Genomic DNA, 24911 nt, shown 5'->3' on the forward strand with positions numbered 1-24911 from the left:
ACAATGAACTCGCATATTTGAAATTTAATTTGTGCACACGCAAGATTTTAATGAGTTTTAATTTTTCATGACGCCCACATATAGACTGTGATTTATATAGATGTGTGGAGTGGTCTAAAATGCAAAATTTGCATGAAATTTGATGAACAATGAAATTTGACAAAAACCTTTGATAAAGCTGTTCTGTTTTTGTTGTTGCTGTCGGACAGCCAGTGGTCGCTGAATAACGTTATGTCGCTCACTACTTATACTGTCAATTAGAAAACCACAGCAACCGAATTGGTATTACCATCAAATATCGTCAATCTCTGCTTGGTGTACATGTATTTGCATATGTAGGCGTGCTGCATAGTGGCGATAACCCAGCTAACATGAAGTTGGCAACACGACTCCAATAGAAATCATGAACTACTCATCTCCCGAAGCACTTCTGCCATAAATGGATTACGGGGATTCACTGAGAGTAGTCATATAACCGGAAAAACTTCGAAAACAATTTTCTGGCATTTTATGACCCGTTCCAAAAAAATTTAAGATTTTTGTAGTGAGTCATATTTGAGTCATTATTAATGTTACTAAGTATTTTCGCATTCATAGAAGTAACATATATTTATTAACAATTTTTTTTTTTTTTTGCTTTATTTCCTTTCTACCTACAAGCTTGATAAAAACCTCAATTATGAACAGTACGCGTTTATCACAATAATCACGAATGATTTGGTGAGCTTAGAAAACTCCTACAGTAAGGCTGACCTCTCGTAAGAAGCTGAAAGGCTCGAGGAGTAAAATAATTTATTCCAGATGCATTCAGGCTTGTACCAGAAAGTGTTCCATTTCTTGTAAATGACTTCCCACATCCGCAGTACTTAATAGCTTAACATAACTTTCGCTTGGAAGTATGTTACTGCTTTTTATTAATAAGTTTTAAAGTGTTACAAGAACCAATTTTATATTGATTTGTGGATGACTTCTAAACATACCTTTTTTTATCTCCGCATCTTTTTTGAGTGTTTGCAGAAATAAATTAATCATATATGCGCTCATTTTCTAACCTAAAGGACTCTTATGCCAGGACAAAATGATATCCTGCATGATATTTTAAATAATCGTTGATACTTTTCAAAGTCTTGTTCGGCTTATAATCTTAGTCAATTATTGCTCGCTGCACTTTTTATTATTGAATTTTCAGTAAACCGATGCGCAAGCGTAACAAGAAATCCTTTTCGAGTCATCTCTTAATCACGGAAATGAAAGATCCTTTTTAGTCATCAAAGGGGTTCAAGGAAATTTTATTTACAATATATCAATACACAAGCGTTTGCATGAGTAATTTTTGCAAACTATCAGTTTTTAGTCTCCATCTAATCCCATTTGAGTTGCTTGAACATTTTCTTATTGAATTTCCTATAAATCAATTAGTAGCCATTGGTGGGAGTAATTTTTGACTCTTCTTTAAATGGCAGATATTATCGGTTGTTAATCTTACACTAGTCGCATTAAAAAAAACAAACCAATTTGTGTTCTCTGAAAGTTTTTTTTTATTGAATTTACAATAAATCATTTCATAAGCTTTGGCGTGAGTCATATTTGAGTCATATTGAAATCGCAGAAATTACCATTTTTTGCGTTCTTCGAGTTGTCTTTTTAATCAATTTGTGTTCGTGGTACATTTTCTTATTGAATTTTTCAATAAATCAATTCGATATCGTTGCAGGGAGTCACTTTCGAACCTTCTTTAAATAGCGAAAATATCCGTTTTTAACATTTTTCGAGTAGTATTTATAATCGATTTAACATTTTACTATCGAATTTTCGACGAATCAATTCGCAAGTGTTTATGGACTCATTTTCGAGTCTTTTTTAAATATCACAAATTCTCGGTTTTAAGTCTTTTTGGTGTGGTAATAAAATCAGATTTTTTTGGACCTATGTATTTTTTTTTATTGAAATACTCAGTTTATATCTTATTTGAATCTTATTCAAAGTGATTTTGTGACAGCTGTTCATTTTAACACTATACGAGGAGTCATTTTCAAATCCATTGTAGTCTTGGTACTGATCAGTTTTTCATATTTTTCGAGTAAATCAAATTGAGATCGCTGTACATCTTTTTTTTTTTTTTTTTGTTGGTTCAATAAATATGTTTAGAGCATTGGAGGTCGCCATTTTCGAGTTATATTTAAAGCGTGGAAATAATGAATCCCTTTTGAGTAATTGAAAGTGATCGAAAAAGTATCACTATCGTGATTATTTTTAAAAATTTAACTTTGAGGTGCCATGTGGATGAGTCCTTCGTTATATTTAGGCCTGTTTGCACTCACACATTTATGACCATTGCACTTACACTAAACAAAAGGTAGGAGAAAGTGGGGCTGTGATTAGAAATCAATAATTGCTAACTTTTCTTCTTTTGTAGACCTTGATACGCAAAAAAGTTTCCTCTGCTGCCGCAGTAAAAGCAGTCTTGAAATAAAACCCCAAATGACTACGTTTATGGAGAATTTTGATGTTTATCGCAGATCTTATTAGTGATTTGTAATGGCGTTTTGGTGTGAATTTGGATAGCTTTCGTCTTTTTAACTCTATTAAAGTTGTTGCAGATTCGAAGGATGACATTTTAGAGTCGAATTTGAGTCATTATTTTATTGAATTCTTCCAACTTATCTAGAACACATGCCGTAAGGGAGATCTCTACTCAACTTTTTAAGTATTGTGAGTAATTATTTCATTTTACATTAGAATACATATACCCCCATTCGTTTGACCTCAAACACTTGTTGATAAGCTGCAAAGAATCAAAATATATGAACACCACATTAGCTATAATAATAAACAACAAAATGATGAGCAGTATGAAGATTAATTCCTACTTAACTACAATACTGTATTACTTTGCGTCTGGCACGTCGCAAGAATATTCCAAAACATCATAGCTTTTCATCAAGAAAGGCTTCAAAAGATTTCTAAATCTTATTGAATCCTTATTTCGCTACACTGTTCCTAATGTTAGTTGGGTTACTCACAATAGTAAATACCTTTAAGCTTATAAACACATTTGCACTGATTGCTATGATTTAGAACCATTGCTGCTGGTCTTGTGTTGAATTCAAATATGTTCATATGTATGTATATGTGCTTTTAGTGTTATGTGTGTGTGTGTTTATGCTTTTTGTTAATTGATGTGACTCAATTTGGGCCGCAGATAAATGAAGATAAGTTTATCACTCAGCGGTGGTGTTAAGGTTGTGTGAGAAGTTATGGATTAAGTTGTTATTGTGCTCTGATGTGCTCCCACAATCGCAAACGTTATTTGGAGTGACGAATATATTAAATTGAGCTTACAAAGGAATTGCTTAGGAAACATCAAGGTAAATGAATTGATGATGGAAACCAGCAATGATGACAATACATTTTTCAAAGTAGTAACTTTTGTGTGAGTGGCGAACCATAAGCTACAAAGCAAATTTAAAATAGTCCATGGATATTTGGGAGATTTCTGCTTTTTTGCAAGATCTACATCCTTGCTGACTGTTTTTTAGATCGTTATATTGCAGATCTATTCAATACCCACTGAGCTCTTAAAGAACGCATGTAGTCACAACAAAATATGGCCGCTAAACTGGGTTTATCCGTAATCGTAGTTAGTTGCGGTCATTTCCTTCAAAGACCATCTGGCGGATGAGACTTTCAGAATACCGAGAATAGTCTGTGTTTTATTTACCAATCTTTTATAAGTATTAGGAAAAGTACTCTAAGAGGACTTTACACAGCCGCACAACCATCAACTATAGCGACAGCCAAAAAACTTACTCGACTAGATCAACGGCATTTTTTTATCTTTCTTAGGTAATCAAGAAAAACTGGCTAGGAAGTGCTGTCGAAGGGCTATTTACAAATGCTTGTGGGCTCTATGTTTCTTTTTCTTTCAGTGATAACGTCACACGCCGAAGGCTTTGGGGATCGTTGTCGTTGTTGATGGAAACTTACTGGCCAGATCAAATCGGGAATGAGCTCGTTGAACCTTCTAGGTCATCCCATTCTCTACCTCTGTGAGAAACAGAGATCTTGAATGCCTGCTTAAAATGTTTATGAAACATTCATTGGCCTGTAAGATACAGAATTTGCCACGTTAAGGTGAGGTTTACAATCGGGTTGAAGAAGCTTTAAATTTCATTGCCAGCCCTTGAAGGAGTTGCGCCACACAAGCACTCTTCACGGGTGTACATTACGTTCGTCATGCCGATGATATTCTTGAAACTTGATCTCTGGAAAGCTCCAGCCAGTTCTTCAACGGTGAATATAATGAAAGTGGTGCAGTGATTGGCACTGGTCGGGCCCTTTGTACAATACCTATACAGGCATTCAATACATTGCTGAATATCTACTCCAGGGAAGGCGTGGAAAATATTTACCGGCAATTGGGCTTCGAAACACGTCAATAAGAATCTTACTAATGGGCACTCCAATATTGTGACCGGCTCTGTCTTCATCCGCAGAAAGAGAGGCTAATGAGCATTAGATAACGCTCATGTGGCTGAGTTCACCACTCATACTCACTCAATTCTGCCTGACTTTGTTCTCAGCTCGAATTTCGGGGTGCCACCAGCAAACGATATCCGGCCTACATCTTTAATATTCCCTTGAACCTTCAGTTGCATCGAACTAATGTGATAAATATCATCCTGAACACAAGTATATCTATGGATATTGTTCTTCCATACTCTTGTCCGAGTGGACTTTTTGGAGATGGAGGTATCTGAAAGAAGAGCTTTTAGGATTTGTCTATACACTGAATTTATGCTTATGAACGTGTGAGCTTCAAATAAACTATGTAAACTCTGGGCTTAAATACTTCTAACCAGTTATTGATAGCAAACGACTAGCGGAACTGTTGATGTTTTCTGTCTACGGTAACTGGGGTATTAACAAAACATTGTCTAACGGCGGTACAAAACAGCGCCAGCATTACAGTTCAAGTTGCATAGAGTATCGACGAGCCCACCATGTAGGGTGTAATTTCAGGTTATATAATGTTTGGTGTCTCGGCAAATAGAGACGATGTGTCGATGGTAAACCGATTCATGGATTGAGCGTTGAGGGTGAAAGAGGCCAAAAAAGTGAAATGGCATTGGAGGTAAAGGGAAACTTTGCAAGGACGTATGGATATAAGTGGGAACTCCTCCCCATCATCACCTCCAACTTCCGTACTTTTCCCATTGACAAGGCTGCCGAAACGACACTACTCGTACCTCTCATGCAGCGTATGATACACGTGTTCCAAAAAGGTTTCTGTTACTTTTTACTAAGCCTAAGAGTGATGATTTCTAACTCTCTCCACCTGACTTGCTTGGAAGATGGATTTGTTTCTGCCCAAAATGAAATTCCATCGCTTATTGTAGTTTAGCTTTAGGCGCAACTTATCCAAAGTTTATAGTCCATGCTTTTGTGTAGTTGCTACTTAGCTACAACACTAAAATTTCCTAATATTTCTAAATGTTATGGTATATTGAAACGATTTTCTATCATCCTATGACAAGTTTGGAGATTAACCGGCTCCGGCGTTGTGCCATCTTCAGTGTAAAAAGTGACGATTTCTCACTCTCTCCACCTGAACTGCCTCGAAGATTGATTTGTGTCTGCCCAAAATGAAATTGCATCCCTTATTGTAGTATAGTTTTAGGCGCAACTTATCGGAAGTTTATAGTGAAGGCACTTTAATTGTTGCTACTTAGCTAAAACACTAAAATGTTCTAATAAATCTAAATGTTATGGTATATTGAAACGATTTTCAATCATCCCATATCAAGTTTGAAGATTAATCGGCTTCGGCGTTGTGCCATCTTCAGTGTAATTTTTCATTCTAAAAATGTGCAAAGCTACGGATTTTTATAAGCCCAGGTTTATACAATCTGGTATGGAAATTCCATATATGCGGAAATAAAGTTGGTTGTGAGAGTATGAGTGAGACTAAAATTGGGAGTGGAAATGGGAGTTTAAGTGAGAGTGGGAGAGGTAATGGGACCGGAAGTGCCAGGTACTAGTGGATTTGGGAATGATAATGCGAATGGTTTTAAGATTTTATGGGAGAAAGAGAAGGATAAATAAAATAAAAAGAAGACGAGTGTATGATGAAACGATTTTCAATCATCCCATGTCAAGTTTGGAGATTAACCGGCTTCGGCGTTGTGCCATCTTCAGTGTAATTTTTCGTTCTAAAAATGTGAAAAGTTTCGGATTTTTATCAGCCCAGGAAATAAAGGTGGTTGTGAGAGTATGAGTGAGACTAAAAGTGGGAGGGGAAGTGAGAGTGGGAGTTCGCGTACTAGTGGTGTTGGGAGTGGTATCGGGAATGGATTTAAGAGTTTGAGGGGAAAAGAGAAGGATAAATGAAAGAAAAAGAAGACGAGTATTTTATAAAGACTGATAGGGTAGGAGGACCACTTTTCAAATACCAATTTTCGGCCAGAACAGCCTCTGTCAGTTATGCTAGTAACAAATATTTGCGATTTGACGATGTCATTTGAAAGATGTATTCCAAAATGAAAAAAATATTAGACGCACGACTATATCAACGACGTAAGAAACTCAAGTCTAATATTGCTTGACATTGAAATTAATGTTCACAATAGCGATATAAAATAAGCAGCTAGCAAACTTTGCCTTGTCAAGGATCTGTAACAAGAGTTCCAATGATGGTGACAAATTTTTGATGAAAAATTATACCAAGTGCATATTTTACTCAATAGCAGTTTACAAACAATTTTCTTTTTTTATTTAAATTTATAAATTTTTTTTTTTTTTTCATTTAACTTGCGGAAATATGCGACATGTTGACAATTTGTTATGCCATAATCAAGTCAAAATATTTCCATCAACAAAGCATTGCAGCTAAGTAGCTTGTCATAGCCACCAAATGTTGCAACTATTTATCAGCTTTACCACTGCTGCTGCATAAATATTCGAGTGACTTATTGCATCAACTACAAATTGCATGCTTTCGCACATCCGCGCGGCCTACCTCCCTTCCCTCCTCAAAAGACTAATACAATTCACGCAATTTCCTGTCATCACAGAGCATTAACTATCCGCTCAGTTTACGGATTTGCAATCAAACAAATAACAAAAATCAAAAACAAAAAATGTGACGGCATGTCAAGTCAGTCAGAGTAAGTTTGTCAGTTTGCCAGCTGACGCACATTCATCTTGTCAGCGCAATTTGCAGTATGCAATGTGCAACATGAAGCTGTTAATGTTGGTGTTGGTGGTGCTGAAGCTGACTGAGCTGAAGCGCTTTGATTTTGCTCTGGGTCAACTGTCAAAAAAATGAAAATAAAAATTAAGGAAAAAGGATATTGGAAATAATAAATAACAAAAATTTAAAGCAGCAGCGTGCATACTGAATAAGACAAAAAGCAGTACGAAATGAGAGAAAACAAGTAAGGAAGTCTAAGTTCGGGTGAAACCGAACATTACATACCCAGCTGTAAACTTGAAATGCTGTTGTTGTTTGTTTTGTGTGCTTAATAATGTTACAAGGATGCACAATAATACATATACGTATGGCTCTATTATGAACTAATTTTTCTTCGAGTTATGGCTCCCGTGCCACGCCCATCTTCTAAACCTGAAGTTTTTCCTATTTATTGTTATAAATCTACTTGGGAAATCAAAAACCATTGATATAAAGCTCTTTTTTTGCAAAGATATAGCTTATTTTATTCGTCCACGAACCTTTTAAAAATCTTTAATATAAAAGTGGGTGTGGTCTTTAACCGATTTCGTTAATTGTTCTTCAAAGCATTCCTTATAAAAAAGGCAACCTCTCTGCCGAATTTTGTTACGACAGGTTTAACGATTTTTGATTTATGATTAATAATATTTTTAAAATTGATTTTAACAAAAGTGGGCGGTGCCAAGCCCTTTTTAAAAAAAATTTTAACATTTTTATCAAGAGTCTCAATATCAGTCCACACGTTAAATTTCAACATTCTAGGTGTATTATTTACTAAATAATCAGGTTCTTGTGTTTTACAAAATTTATATATAAAAAAAGTGGGCGTGATTATCATCCGATTTCGCTCATTTTCAACACGAATCTATTCTGGGTACAGATAAGCTCGTGTACCCAATTTGGTGAAGATATATCAATATTTACTCATGTTAACATGTTAACGGACAGACGGACGGACGGACGGACGGCCGGAAATGGCTCAATCAAATTTTTTGTCGATACTGATAATTTTGATATATAGAAGTCTATATCTATCTCGATTAATTTATACCTGTACAATAGGCCGATTTGTGGGGAGGCAAAAAAATCGCCCATTGCTCTATGAAAATCATATTCTAGGGATCAAAATAAGAAACTTTGCCGAAGGAACCATACCTCTAAAATGAATTCTGATGTCCCTCCCTTTGGGTCGTAGGGGCAAATTTTGAAAAATCCCACTTTGAGATGCCTATGTTTTTTCTTTTTAGAGTTTATTTTTCTCTTTAGAAATTTATTCAGTCAGAAAATTTGTTAATGAAAAAATGAATTTAACTTAGTAATAGAAAAGAAATTATTAGACTTTAGCGTTTTTACAACCCCCTTTTAAAACCAAGGCATCACTGTAATGCATTTGCATGTCGTAAACATAGTTGTGTGGGTTTTTTATTCAACCGTTTTAAAAAATGAAGGTACCACTGTGACAACATTGCAGATCGCAAAATTGCTTGTGTTGTTTTTTTTAAGCCACCACAAGACACAGCAGGTAGAATTGAAACTGCCCCTACCCAAAAGTTCGACCCAAAGGCGGGGACATCAGAATTCGTTTTAGAGGTATGGTTCCTTCGGCAAAGTTTCTTATTTTGATCCCTAGAATACGATTTTCACAGAGCAATGAGCGCTTTTTAAATCGACCCGCCCTACTGTACAACCAACCGTTATCCAATCAAAGTTATAATACCTGTGTACAAGTACAGCTGGGTATAAAAATGCCAGTGTGAAAAAAATCGTGTTTAACTTATAGGTATACCACTTTCATGGACCTCATATACCGTACACCATAGGTCTAGGCAGACCTGTACACTTTTTTAGTAAAACAATATGAAGTTAAAATATAATTTGATAAAAACAGAAATTTAAATATTTATTTACTTATACTTTACTACTTAAACAATTTTTTTTCAACTATACATAAATATAAAGGTATTCTTTAAAAATTTTCTGAACTAATGCTGGTTACGCATTTGTGCCTTTCCACAAAAACACTATACGATTCTGGGACCACATTTTAACACATTAGGAAAGCAGCTGGAAGAATATTTCTTTGAAACTCTAACAATTTTTATTTTTCTTGGTCCTTGTACCGTTGTTTTCAAAGTAAAGACGCATATAAAGTTACGAATTTTATTGGTTTTGCACTAATAATCTTATAAGCCTGGCTGGACCTTTGGTGTACAGTTAAGGTATAAGTTTCGAAATTTTGCAATAAAACGTTAATTTATAAGCATTTTAAAAAATCTTGCTTTGAAACTGCAGATAGCTTATATCTTGACAATATATTCGATCTTAGATTTGTAGCTTTACCTTTCTGTAAAAAAAATTTAGTTCAAGTTCGCTTAGGTCTGGCCAGACCTATGCATAACCATAAGGGTTAAGTAATGAAGTATGAATAGCTCCCGTTGAGCGCATGCCGAAAGAAAAACGCGCAAACACGCCTATAAATTTTCAACAATTCAGTATCCTTGCCTTTTTTTTTTTTTTTGAAAAGAGAAACTGGAAAAAAATTGACTCAAGTTGAATGACTGATGGTAAAACATCTGTCATTTGTGGGTACATTAATATTTCTGTGCTTTCAATGCGTTACGCTGCATGGCAATCAGAAAAATGCAAATATGTTGAGCTCTCGCGCTTTTGTGTTGACATCATAAAAATCAGCTGGATAATTGGATGGCTGCTGTCCGCGAATTTTTTTTTTTTTTTTTTCTAATTTTGTGTCAGTTATTTATTTGCAGCGCTCATTTTTTCTCGACGTCTATAAATCAAAAGCGATTAAGGTTTTGCAAATATAGGCATAAAGATACTCGAACTCGAATTGTTGCATTTTAGCTCAGTTTGGCTACTGACTTAAAAGGTGAAAACACGCCAAAGTAAATATAATTGAGTTGGTAAGGAAGGAATGTCAAAAATTCGCGGAGATATGCAATTTTTTTGGTTAGCAAACGCACGGTAGTAATTTTTGTTTTCGCTAACACCCTTTTGGCAATGGGGTCCCTGCTCGTGCGCCACTTAAATTCACTTAAATAAATGGGGTGAAACTGGCCGGTCCATGAGGACATCACATATACTAAATACGGTTCAAAGTCAGCATAAAAAAAGTTGGTTCATTCCCGCTAAGCTATAGGAAGGTTAGGTTGGCCTGACCGGTCAATAAAGGTCTGACATAAACTGAATGTGTTCATAGTGTTAGCAGAATTTGTTTGACGATCAAACGTAAGAACCCGAATCAGGTGTCATGACTTATGTTATAGAATAACTCCATTATCTTTGCAAATTCTAGAAGTTTTATAGGGCCAAGCTTAATTGCTGCCTGACATCTCTGTTATAGCTGGAGCTTTGACCTAGCGAGAGCAGGATACGAACTCAGAATATGCTCAACCGCTTCTCACTGCAGCTCGCACTTTCTACATCTGCTGTTACTGACGAAGCATAACTCCAGTTAGTATGCCCGTCTTTAGTTTTAAGCCTTCTCTCTCCACAGGCAACCTATTGGAAAAACTCGGAATAAAGCTACGCGGCGGTTATTAGCGCTTAGTATTTCTTTTTTTAAGACTTCACGAAAAAATATTATTTATTCTGAAGATAGTTCTTCTAAATTTAATTCCAATATAAGACTTAAGTTAAAACAATAATTCTTCTGAGACTAACCCTAACTGCATTATATAAAATCACAATTAAACTGATGAACTTTCCTAATTGCATACCTATTGCCTATTGCCTATTACCAAGAAACACATTTGTCTTTTTTGATATCACTAATTGTGTATTTGTTTCATAAAAGACCGATGAGTCATTGATAACACACCGATAAGAAATTGCTAGCACTACGAGCAGAACTCGATACAGTTTGCGATAGCAACTCGATAACCCTGGTATAAGAAAGCGATAACATTTCGACAACAAACAACAAATCAATAAGTTTTCGAGAAAAAAGGGGCTTTTTTGATAGCAAATCGATAATTCGTTGACAGCAAATTGGTAACGCTTCGATAACAAATCGGTAATTATAATATATTAAATAAATAACGATTTAATATCTTTTTGATGAATATCGATATTTTTTAATAGTAAGCCGATAATATATTTGTTTTTAATAAATCAATTACTTTTAGAATTGATGATTTTTTGATGACATATCAATAGTTTCTCTTTACTAAATCGACAAATTTGCGAAAATAAATCAATTCATTTTCGATAAAACGATTACTAAGCGGCAGCGTTTGTTATGGATCGCAAACATACAACACCTCGATAATAAACGGATAGCTTTTCGGTAAAAAATTGATAACACAACGATAAAGAAATGGTAACATTCTGATAACAAATAAATACATTTTCGGTAACAAATCAATAATTTTCTTATAACATATAGATAACTTTTCTATTATAATCAATAAATATATGAGTCATTGAATTATCTAAAATTATCAATACTAAAATACAAAGAATAGCATTAGTTAAATAATCGAAGTACTAAATGCAATTCTATTTGAATGCACCCCTGCGTGATAGACTTAGCTTAGTGTGAAATGTCAACTTAAAAGAATGAAATAAAGTTAGTTGAGTTTTTGTAAGCTTACGCACCGGGATAAAAATTATCATTTTCGATAAATGTATGATCGCAAATCGATAGCTTTTTTATATAATATATCCAAAACTTTTCGTTGAATAATGAAAATAAATCGATATATTTGAGGCTATGTATTTATAATCTCTTTTACGACAACAAATCGATAACTTTTGGAAAATATATCAATAACCCTTTAATAATATATTATGTCGATAACTTTTTGATAAACACACGATAATTCTGCTATAACGAATTAAAAAATCTTTAATAAAAAGTAGATAACTCAACGGTAACTTTTGTTATCGATAGAAAATTTATAAAATATTTGATAAAAAATCGATTACACGTCATTACTTCGTGGATTCTTTATAATATTGAAATTGATTAATCGATAGCTTTTCAATAAAAAATCTATACATACTAGATACAACCTACAACAAATCGATTACAAATTAAAAGACATTTGATAATATAATATCGATAACTTTTTGATAAATATTCCATAATTCTTTTATAACAACGCGCTAAATCGTCAATAGCAAGTAGATAACCTTTGAAACCGAAGAAAATTTATAACACTTCAATAACATATTGTTATCTTGTCGATAACACACTTACAACAAAACTATAACTCGTTGATAAGAAATAAAAACCCGATAATCCTACGAGAATAAAACTTTATCACACCGCTACTTTAATCTGCAATATAACTTCAGATTCATTAAGTAACATACAACACTTAAAGAATTTAAAGCCCATTTCGGCTAACTTATGCCACAGCTGGACTTGCGACCTAAGCAAAAAATAAGAATAAAGTGTAGTGAAGAAAATTGACGGGTGGCATATCGAAATTAAGGAAAATGCGCGTAACAATCTCAATGAACGCATTACAAATGTTAAATCAAGTTTTTTTGCAGCAAAGGAATTCAAGTAGGATATCTGCGGATGCAGAGGTAAATAAAAGTAACAATGGAAATATCAACTTTGTCACAGCTTCTGCCAAGACTAAGACGCGTTATCGTACACTGGATACAGTCATATGGCCTTTTCCTGGATTCATTGGCATTATTTAGCATAAGAGGACAAATTGATGGGCTGACAAGTGATAAGCGTCAAGAAAAAAAGCAATGACAGAGAGACGCAGAAGAGAGCGAAAAAAAAATGTGGGGAAGGAGAAGTAAAGCAGTGCAGGACAAACTTGTTACGTTATTAAAAGCTAAAAGAAGGCAAAAGCGTTTGAAAACTTACACAAAAGAAAACCCAAAAAAGTATAAAAATAAAAAAGAAGTAGGAAGTGCTCAGAGAGGGAATGCATTTGAATGACTAGGCAGGGTGTTAAGGAAACACATTTTCGCTTTTCTTTGAAATAATAAAAAAGGGATGTAAGACTTTATAAAGTAGAAGAAGATTATGGAGTAAGTAAAGTTATGACATGAAATAAAGATGAGAGACAAAAAATATTCTTAAGATTAAAGTTGTTAAAGAGTGGAGGGAGTGAAAGTTTTGCAAAAGAAAAATATTCCATAGGCGGCTATGGGGAGTATCAGTAGCACCAGCTGTATCATAGTTTTGCAGGCTTACCAAGTTGCGGTCAGCGTGTTGATTATTATAATAAGAAGACGGAAGAAGAGCAGAGTTGCAAATCAAAGTTACGTGACATTTATGACTTAGTTAAAGCGCAGGCATTTGTCTAGCTAGGTAGATTACTGAGAGGCGGAATATGAAATGATTTTACGTGCTGCTGAGAATAATCCGCTGTCCACCTGTGATTAAGCCTAGTCGATAACTTGCCAGTGAGGTAGGTAATAGCTAATTGAAGGAGAACAAAAAAAATAGAATGACTTTTATGCGGTTTATTATACCTTAGATTAAATTTAATCGTATTTGTAAATCCCGTAAAAAAAATTTAAAAATATATTTTTTGTAATTTTAATTTTCTTTTTATAAGCTTTTATTTACTTTCATTTGGCTCTTGTCTGTACTCAAATATGGCAAGTTAAATTTGATACACTTCACGGTGTTTGATTGAGCTGAAATTTTTAACGCATGTATAACTGCGATGACAATGAAATATTACTTTGCGAGAATTCGGTAAATTAATCGATAACAGAGTTATCGGTAAAGATTTGTATTCAGAAGGGAAGAAAAGCCTAACTCCTCCAAAACGCAGGTAACTTCGCTTTGTTTGTGTATGCAACAAACGTAGAAGTTATACTATTTTCACACAGACGGCTTATTGAATAAAAAAGGCAGTTTTCTACATTAAGACGCTTATTGAGCTCAATCTTCCCTACAAAATTCGAATCTATAATTATTTCATTAGTAGCTAATCGAATGCCTAATGAAGTCAAAAGCACAATGCAAGTCTGTTAGCAGCCTTCCGCTTCTCAGTTTTTGGTGTGTTCAGTGCTTAAAAATGTCATTTATCAAAGCAAATGTCATTGTCTGCATGGCGGAATGATACAAGGTGGCCGCATCGAACAGCTGATTATAACCTTTTTTATTTGATTTGATACATCAACTACCGGCGCAGTACGATTTTGACATTTGTCCATCGAATTTACAAGTACATGGAATTTTGTTTGTTTGTAGGTATCTCACCATGCTGCCACCTTGTATCGTTCCGCCATGATTGTCTGTCATATAGCATTAGCTATTATCCGGTGGCAAAATCCTGAGCCAGATAATTAATTTTGCATGTAAATGCAACAACAACGATTTGAGCCAGATAAATCCAGATAGAAGTATGGTTCAATTTGTGAGCCAGATAATTTGTTAATTACTTCTTTTTAGGTTGGCAACGCGGCCTTTAATATACCTACTTTTTGAAAAATAGATGTCGCTGCTTAGCCTTTCGCCGTATGAGTTAAATGAAAAACCGCGGCGACATCTGCCTATCACATTTCACGTGTGCGAAAATTTCACGACATCTGCTTCTCAAGTCTCTCAATGATCCAGAGCATTCCCGTGAGAACTGAGCGTGAGCCGGAGCTGTAAAACTCACTGAAAGACGGAATTTGTCATTCTTTTCGCTTGACATTTCATCCTTCATACTAATCGAGCAGTTACTTCTGTGTGAAAGCAAAAAATTTACGATTTCATTAGAAGGTGAAATGAGATCATTAAGTTTCTGTGTGAAAACAGTATTAGGCTGTTATCGCTAAATGTTGCATACTTTTTGTTGCATACTTTTCTGCGCACTTGATTTTGTTTTACAGATTTTTGGCGATGGAATAGAGCAGAGATCTGCAATAAGTAGTTGTAAACTGAACGCGATATAGGCAAATTCACAATAAAATATGATTTTGAGTTAGTTAACACTCGAATAGAAGAAATTGACTGTACAAAGTTGCCTTTGAAGAAACCTTGTAATGTTGAGGCATTAAAAAAATGGATAGGATGAGAAACGTTACAAATAACTAAGTAAAGATTACATAACTACTTTAAACAATATTTTACCATAATAAAAATTAAAAAAAAAATCATAGTTAAATGAAAATTAAGAAAAAAGTTTTTCTAAAACGAAATAAAAAGTAAAAAATAAAATTAAAGAAAAAAAAACTTTTTTAAAAATAAGCTTTTATTATTGGTTAATAAAATTAACTAAAAAGTAAAAAATAAATTGACTGTAAAAAAATATAACACTTTATAAGTTCATTGTAACCTTTAACGATAATTAGGCTTCTTCGCCTGCGACAAAAATATTCCATAGTGTACATAATTATATATTTTTAACATTAAAACTTTACACCTAAATTACTAAATCTTACAGTTTATATCACAGTCCTAATTGTTCTAATAAAAGCGTGTTACGAGACCGAGCGCTTGGAATGGGCCCATGAGGCGGTAGAAGTAGGTCGAATGCAGTTTAAAAGGTTTGCTGCGAGAAACCCTCGGTTCTGCAACCGGTACCAGGAGGTAGAAACGTCGAATGGCAGAATGAAGCGGTAACGTTCGGCGGCAGGCGACAAGCCTGCTTTCAAGAGGCAGAAAGGACCCAGTCCCAAAGCCGCGAGGCAGGCCAGTCGCATCGACAAGACAAGTAGGCCCAAAGCTGTAAGACAGGCGGCCCCAATAGCGAAGTAATATTAATAATAATAATAATAACTCGAAAGCTGCGAGTCAAAGGGAAGTTCCAACAACGGAAGTAGGAGATAAGCCAAAGGGAGATAGCGCTAAGACTACGGCTATTCCCGAGAAGATGAGTGATGTTGCAAAGCAGTCACTGACTGTGTCGCTGGTTGATCGTAGCAGTCCTTTCTGACAGATAACATCTGAGAGGTGGAGATCTGTAGAAAGGGAGCTTATTAGCTTAATGCTTAAGATGTTGCGAGAACAACCAAATAAGCCCCTTCCAACTTTTGATTCGGGGGATGGTATAATAGTGTGAAGATGATAGCGTGCGAAAACATCGCTACCTTGCGGTGGCTGGAGGAAGTGGTTCGAAACCTCCAAAGGTAAGGCACGAACGCGCGGTTTGAGGTGGTGGATAAAGCGCACATCCCCACGGTGCCAACAATTAAGGTATGGATACCATGCGTGATGAAGTCGGAGGATAAACTGCGACTTCTGCAGAATCATAATCCGAACATACCGACACAGAATTGGAAGGTACTTACTATATCTAGGCCTATGGTGGAAGGTCAGTTCTACATCTTCCAAATAAATAAGCAGGCGGAGTATATACTGTACACGCAGCTTCGCAAAATGTCCTTTGCCACAGGCAAAATTTACATGCGACTTAGGAAAAGAAGTCCCTAGGATAAAAATCCTAACACACTAGAGGTGGGCGAAGTCGAAAAGGACCTCAAAAGCCTAAGAGAAAAAATACAGATAGAGGTAGCCGACGTCACCACGAAGTTAGAATAGGACCAACCGCCAAATGGTGATGTGAGTCGCACAGAGGAACACCCGGCACAACAGCTACGAGCGGCTGAAGGGGGCCTCGAATTCTCTAAACCACAAGGACAAGGGGAGGACGACGACGTCACGACGAAGGTGCTTGAGGGTGACAAACAGCCCAATGGTGCTGCTAGTCCTAGAGATAAACCTCCAACACAGTAAAGTGGCGTCGATGAAACTACTCCTAACCCTTGAGGAGAGTTCGTTTGACGTGGCGCCGATCCAGGGGCCGTGGTTCTCATCGGGAGGAAAGTTTTCTGGACTTAGCGCGCGCGGGTTTGGCGTTTACTGCGCGCAAACGGAAAGACGGCTACAAGTTGTAGTAATGGTAAGGAAACAGCTGCATTCATATATGCTGCCTAATTACACTACTGAGGACCTCGTAGTTGTGGCCGTTGAGTAAAAGAATAAGCAGGCATTTATCCTGGTATCCTGCTATGGCCGATGGAGTGCAAGAGGCTAGTACACGAGGAAGGGCGCAAAGGGCGGTTGGTCGTAGGTGCAGATGCAAATGCGCATCACAATGCGTGGGGAGGAGCAGATACGAACGAGAGAGGCGAATCTCTATTTTGTTACATGCTGCAAACCAACTTGCAGATAGCCAACAGGGGAAATGGCCCTACATACATTGGTCCAACATCCAGCAATGCTCTGGATATAACATTGATCTCCGAGCGTGATATATCAAAGTATGATTGGATGGTTCTTAATAGACCACCTTTCTCCGACCATGCGTATATCAGCTTCAGCATCCCCCTAAAGAGGATAGAGAAGGGAGGAACTTTGAGCAACCCTAGGTCAACGAACTGGACTAAATTCCAGAAATAGGTAGAAACAAAACTGGGACAACCCAAAGAGGTTGCCAATGTGGAGGAACTGGAGGAGTCGAATGAATTCCTAACAAGAACGCTTATCACAAAGCTTGCCACCTAAGACGATTCAGAGGAAAAGCAAAGCCGCCATGGTGGAGCAATGAGCTCAGTCTTCTAAGAAGACAGGTAAAAGAAATATTTTAGATCGCAAGGACCGCGGAAATCGAAGCGTGTCGGGACGAGTACAGGGATCTACTGAGGATCTACAAACATGAAATTTCCAGGGCGAAGAGAATCTCATAGAAAATATAGACATAGAGTGATCCAGCGAAACAGCATGGTTGAAAAAAGTCATAGCAAGGGGAAACATAGTCCAGGGACTAATAAAGAAAGAGAACGGGGATTGTTAACGTAATAGTGAGGAATCCCTTGAGATGCTTTTCGACACACATTTCCCATCGCGAGATGGTTTAGAAGAGCCAGCAGACATCTCTCACACTTCCATCATGGAGCGGGTAGTGCCGGGCTTGGTGACCGATACCAAGATCGAATGGGCAGTGAAGACGTTTTCTAAGTTTATATCGCCGGACCCAGATGATATATTTTCGGCCATGCTACAAGTTTCGAGTAGAGCGATCGTGGAATGACTTAAAATAATATTCGATTGGTATATAAGGCTGAATTATGTACCGCATTCTTGGAGAACTGCTCGTGTAGCTTTCCTACCAAAGGAGTGGAAAGTTGGTCACGTGTGTCCAAAAGACTATAGACCCATTAGCTTAATTAACATCATTTCTGCTCAAAACCTTTGAGAAGCTGATACATGTGTACATAAAGTCCAACGTGGATAAAAATCTGCTCTCCAAAACGCAGCATGCGTACACCAAATGCAATTCGGTAGAATCCGCATTGCATAGGGTGGTAATAACCATAGAGAAATCCTGGAATATATAGAATATGCTCTAGGAGTTTTCTTGAACATTGCCGGCTCTTTCAATAATGTTTCCAAATGGGCGATTAATGATGGTCTTAATTACATTAAAGTACATACAGCCTTAACCAGATGGATCAGCTGTATCTTAACTTGCAAGAAGATTACATCACAATGGGGATTGTTCGAGACCACGAAATCAGGGGACAGGGGCACGCCGCAGGGAGGCGTGCTATCACCTCTGCTGTGGTCATCAACCAACTGCTCAGGCGACTCGATGAGGGACCCGTAAAATTTACGGCTTACGCAGATGACGTTACAATTGTCATAAGTAGAAAGTGCCTTCCAACGATTAGCTCTTTGATGGATGGGGCGCTTCGGGATATTCATACCTGGGCATCTAATATCGGGTTTGAAAATCAACGCGGATGAGATGGATATGGTCTTGTTTACAAGGAGGTACAAGGTCCCAAACTGAATCAGGCCTAAGTTAGGAGGGGTGACCACAAAGGAGAAACCTTGCATAAAATATCTAGGAATCATCCTAGACAGTAAGCTGTCATGGAAGCTCAACGTGGAGGACAAGGTCAAGGAGGCCTCAACGGCACTCTATGCATGTAAAAGAATGCTGGGTTGCACGTGGGGCTTATCGCCCTCTCTTTCTCAATGGGTTTTTGCAGCGATTGTAAGCCCTATTCTATACTAGGGAGCTCTTGTTTGGTGGAAAGCCACACAAAAAGCAACCTACTTCAAAAAATTAGAAGGGGTATGCTGACTATCGCCGCTTAGCATTACGGGAGCCCTGAAAACAACCCCGACGGCTGCACTGTATGCCATTCTGCACATTCCACCTGTAGACCTGGTAGCAAGGAACATAGCATTAACGACTGCAACCAGGCTCGGTGCCCTGGGGCAGCTTGAGCGCCGACCATACGGCCATAGTAGTATGGCGTCATCAATCGCAAGACGAACAGACTACCTGATTTCCGATCTGCGCTTCGAGTGAGATCTTATGGCCACACTAGAGGTGGACGGTTGGCGCAAGTGTGCCCGAATGGCGAACGAGGCGATACATGTGTACACAGATGGTTCCAAAGTAGTGGATGGAGTAGGATCTGCGGTATACTGTGTGATCCGGAAATAAGTAGATACAACAGGCTGCCGGATTACTGTAGCGTTTTCCAAGCGGAAATATTAGGCGTAACCAAAGCAGTAGAAACCCTGGTAATCGCTTAAGCTGCAACCATATTAGCTTCTACATTGACAGTCAAGCAGCAATTAAGGCAATAATCTCGCATAGCACAGCACTTAAATGCGTGTTAGAGTGTAAGCAGTCTCTGGAGAGAATCGGGAGAGGGAGAAGCATACATCTATATTGGGTCCCAGGCCATATGGGAATATGGCAAATGAACTAGCTAAAAATGGCACATCCCTTGATGCTTGATGCGTAGACGTCCCATTTAGACTGGGCGAGATTAAGCGAAGGCGATAGCTGCACAGATCGACCATGAGGGAAAGGTGTGGGTTCAAGCACGGGGCTGTAAAGTGTCGAAGTTTATGTGTAAGTCTTAGACTAACAAAGTTGTTTCTATCATTAGAAAGAGAGGACTGTAGACTCATGCCGGGTATTCTGACTAGACGCTGCCTTCTGGCGTCACATGGCTTTAAATTAGGCTTGGTCAGTGATAGCAGATATAGGAAGTATGGGTTGGAGGAGGAAACGATCGAGCACGTTCTGTGCTCGTGTCCTGAACTTGCCAGGTTAAGACTTCAGCTATTAGGAGTGATACAGCTGCCAGATCTAGAAGCAGCAAGTGGCTTAAGTCCTAGGAAGCTTCTTATATTTGCCAAGAGGACGGAGTTATTTTATAACAAAGGCCCTGGTTTTGATAGGGTTTTTCAGTTTGTCATTAAAAACAAACTTCTGATAACACTACGGACTCAATCAGTCTGGTTGAGGTCCTCATGGACCGGATCATGAATTATTAAACAAAAAGTTATCGGTATATTATAAAAAAGCTATTTTTATAGAACATTTATCGATATGTTCGCCACCAAAAAGCTATCGATTTGTTAACGAAAAGCTATCCGTTTATTATCGAGTTTTTATAAGTTTGCTTTGGATAATAAACCCTGTGGCTTATTAATGTTTTTTTTTTTAGAAAATGTATCGATTTGTTATCGAAAGTATGTCGATTTTATAAGAAAAATGTTTCGATATGTCACCAAAAAGTCATAAATCTTAAAAGTAGTCGATTTGCTTTCAAAAAATTATCGACTTACTATCGAAAAGTAGTTTATGGAAGCTTAGAATGATTTATTAAATCGTTATTGATTTGGAAGCTGTTACTGATTCGGAAACGTGTTAGCGATTTGCTATCGAGAAGCTACCGATTATTTGGCGAAAAGTTACCGCAATCTTATTGCTTTGTTATAAGAGTTTTATCGAGTTGCTATCGAAAATTATATCTATTTCTTCTCGTAGTGCTACCAGTTTCTTATCGGTATGTTATCGATGACTCATCGGTCATTTATGAAGCAGATACCGATCGATATAAAATTGCTAACGTATCTGTTATTCTTCGATAACATGCCGATAATAAACCAATAAGAAGAAGATTACTCTCTGATTACAAATCGATAGCTCGAAAATAACAAACCGACAATTAAAAAATAACTTGTAAGAATCGGTTGTTACACATAAGAAGCCCACGAAACTATTTTTTCTTTCAAAAACCGGAAACTATTTTCTTTTGGTACAGCTACCTATGTTGTGGTTCAACTTCAACCCATGGCCGAGCATAATTTTTAAGTTTTTGGTCATAAAGCCTTTGGCGGCATTCGAAGTTTGAAGTCATTGACTTCGACTTCAACTGAATTTCATTCGCAAAGATTACATTCTTTTACAACCCTGAAATACCAACACTATTCTTATATTAATTTTCATATACTTGCATATATAAACACACACATATACATATGCAACTAAATATGCAATACTATGGCCTTAATATTTGTATACAAAGTTGATTTTGCAGCAAAATTTATGATTCACCACAATGTTGCCAACAAATTTTTAGATTATATTTCATGCATTATGCAATCGAATATAAAAGAATATTTTATAAAATTTATTGCGAGAAATGTATTAAACAAACAAATTGCAATGTCCATAATGTCAAAAACAAATAATGGTTAAATTTATAATTGAACTAAAATTGTTATTTTCCTTACCTTCTTGGAAGGAAAAACTTAGAAAATTCAGCATGTTGCCAAAGAATTTACAATTTATTAAAATTTTACTTGCGCAAAGAGATGTTCGATCTTGTTTGTAATATTAGTTTTTGATTAATTGAAAAATGTAATAGTCGTGTAATTTTTTAATTTCCAAAAGTCATGAATTAGAATTAATTGAATAATTGAAGGGTTGACTAATTGGTTACTTATTAGAACATGACACCGACAGAGTCCCCAAAAATTATCACGAAATGACACTCAAATGAACGAGGGAGGACCCCGACAGAAACTCCGAAATGGCCTAGTAGTGACCCCGAAGGGATGCCCGTATGACCCGGGGAGGATCCCGAGATAATACCCAGAACAATCTTGAAATCACCCCCTTACGAGGTCGAAGTGACACCCAAAATACCCTGGGAATGAGCCGCAAACGATCCCGAGACGATTCCCAGAGAGTTCTTGCAATCATACCGAAATAACGCCTAAATGACCCCGAAGTGATCCCCAAAATACCATGGAATAACCCCGTAAGGGTATCGATAGTCCCCAAAACCATCGCTCCAGGAGAACCCCGACGGAGTCCATGAACTTATCCCGAAATTACAACGGAAACATCCCGAGGAGTCCCAAAATTATTCAGAAAAAACCCCGGGAGGACTCCAAGGGAGCCCCAAAATCATCACGAAATGATGCACGAATGACCACGGAGCTCTCTAAATCATCCTTAATGGCTCCCCAAATGACTCCAGGAGATTTCCGAGGGATTCCCAAAAATCATCCCGAAATGACCATCAAATCATTGCACGAAGTTTCCGAGGGTGTTCCCAAAATCATTCCGAAGTGATATCCAAATGTCCCTCAAATTACCACGGGAGAACCCTGGTTTAACGCAGGATACATACATGCATATATACCGACTAGCATATAGCGTGGCGACGCGCGGCATAAGGAATCGTTTTTACGTGCGTTCCTACTAACGGATTGGCGGTCGCCTTTTTGCTATCTTTCCATTGGTGGGTTCCGATAAGAATACCTTCTGATTCGGAGCATCAACATTCATAGACATAACATATCCTACCCATACTTTGTATATTTTCTGGATCTTCAAGTTCTTCTTCTCTGCGTGTTGTATATATGTAGGCCAATATGGAATTAGAAAATAAAAAATTTAAAGCAGATGAGTCTGCCACTTTGCCACTGATAAGTAATGTTTATTCAACCAAAATTTATCCTAACGATATTTGATAAATATCTAAACTTTTTCAAATGACTTATAGTTATACAGATATCGCAAGATAATTCCTATTGATAAAAATCTAATACACATAAATCAGAATATCATTTAATTCATGGCGCTTAAACTACTTTTATACATTCACGTGCGTACATATAGCAGCGAGTATGAAAATATCAGTGGTAACTTTTCAGGTTTCCTCAGTTCAATTCTTATTTTTTATGTTTTCGATAATTTGAGAAAAAAAGCATGAATTTTGTAACTGACGCTACGCAAACAAATCTTAAAAAAATATTTCGAAAAAATATAAAGAAATTTTCGAAATTTTCGAACTTATTATTTTAAAATATCTTAAGTTTATTGAGTATGCAGTTTTGTAGAGCAATTAATTTAAGTCTAACAAAGTACTTATAAATAACAGGTTTATAAAAAGTTCGTATAAATTTTTGACAATTCTCTCTTTCTTTTCTTTCACACGAAGGACGCTCCTTTTTTATATGAAAGAAATGTGAAACAAATCCAAAAACATGCACCCAGCTGTGCACTTGAAACGCTGTTGTTGTTTGCTTTGTGTGGTTAATAGTGTTATAAGGCTGCGCAATAATACATATATGGTTATATTCTGAACTCAAAAAAGAGCGGATCACGCCCATTTTCAAAACTTGTTTAAATTTTGTTCTTAGCTCAACCATACTACTATTGAGGTAGAATATCAGTCAAATGTACTTGAATAACATAAAATTATTGCAAACTTTGTTAAGGTTAGACCTTTAGGAAAAGTGAACATGGTCTTTAACCGATTTTGATTATCTTTTCTCAGTCTATATAATTTAGCAAGGGTAACTTCTCTGCCAAATTTCAATGTAATATCTTTAACAGCTTTTGATTTACGGCTTGTTAAACTTGGTGGGTGGTGCCACGCCCATATTCCAAAATTTTTTAAAACTTATGTTTTGCGTCAAAAAACCAATACAACTACCAAATTCCATTAGAATAGCGGTTTTCGTTTTCGTACTATCTAAATTTTTACATTTTTCTAAATTTTCATTATCGAAAAGTTGGCGTGTTATCGCACATTTCGCTCGTTTTCAATGCCAATCTGATCTGAACAGATAAGCCCACATACCGAATTTGGTGAAGATATCTCAAAATTTGGTCACGTTATCGTGTTACGGACGGATGAACATGGCTTAATCAATTTTTTTTTTTTTTCGATAGTGATGATTTTGTTGTATGGAAGTCTATATCTATCTCAATTCCTTGATACCTCTACAACCAACCGTTATCCAAACAAAGTCATAATACCCTGTGTACAAGTACAGCTGGGTATAAAAATAGTTAAATATTTATGCAAATTTTGATGAACTTAAACCTTGCACTTTGCTAGACTAGGGCTATAAAGCTGCATTCTCAAAAAAAAATTCTTAATATGGGGTTCAAAATTTTCATAAAATTTTTAAACTTTTCGAAATTTTTCCATGTTTATGAGTTTGGTTCGCAATTTTCTTTTCTCGATTCTAAGAATTTTTTCGAAAACTGTTTTTTGCATAGTTTCATAGAAGTTTTGCCATCAATTTTAAATTTTCGAAATTTTTCGATCTTTCGCAATTTTTCGAGTTTTCGAAATTTTTCGAAAACATTTCTGAGATAAGTTCGAAAAGTTTCGAAAAATTAAGGCAAATTTTTACAGAAAGTTTTTGAGTTTGGTTCGTCATTTTCGCTAACTTTTTTCGATTCTAAGAATTTTTTCGTAAACGGTTTGGAGCTGAGTTTGCATAATTTCATAGAAGCCCTAAATTTAAAATTTTCGAAATTTCTCGTACTTTCGCAATATTTCGAAAAAACTGCATACTTAAAAGTAACAAAAATATTCTTAATATAAAGTTTAAAATTTTCGAAATTTCTCGAACTTTCGCAATTTTTCGATTTTTTCGAAAATTTTCGAAAACATTTTTGAGATC

General features: G+C 36.4%; 1 protein-coding gene across 5 annotated transcripts in view; it reads left to right on the plus strand.

The window, feature by feature from the left end:
* LOC137243701 (D(2)-like dopamine receptor) overlaps positions 1–24911 on the plus strand; it is a 566273-nt gene that overhangs the window by 449485 nt on the left and 91877 nt on the right. The gene's annotated exons all lie outside the window — the stretch shown is intronic.

The sequence above is a fragment of the Eurosta solidaginis genome, chromosome 3, assembly GCF_040869045.1.
Source record: "Eurosta solidaginis isolate ZX-2024a chromosome 3, ASM4086904v1, whole genome shotgun sequence".
In the NCBI taxonomy this organism is placed as follows: domain Eukaryota; kingdom Metazoa; phylum Arthropoda; class Insecta; order Diptera; family Tephritidae; genus Eurosta; species Eurosta solidaginis.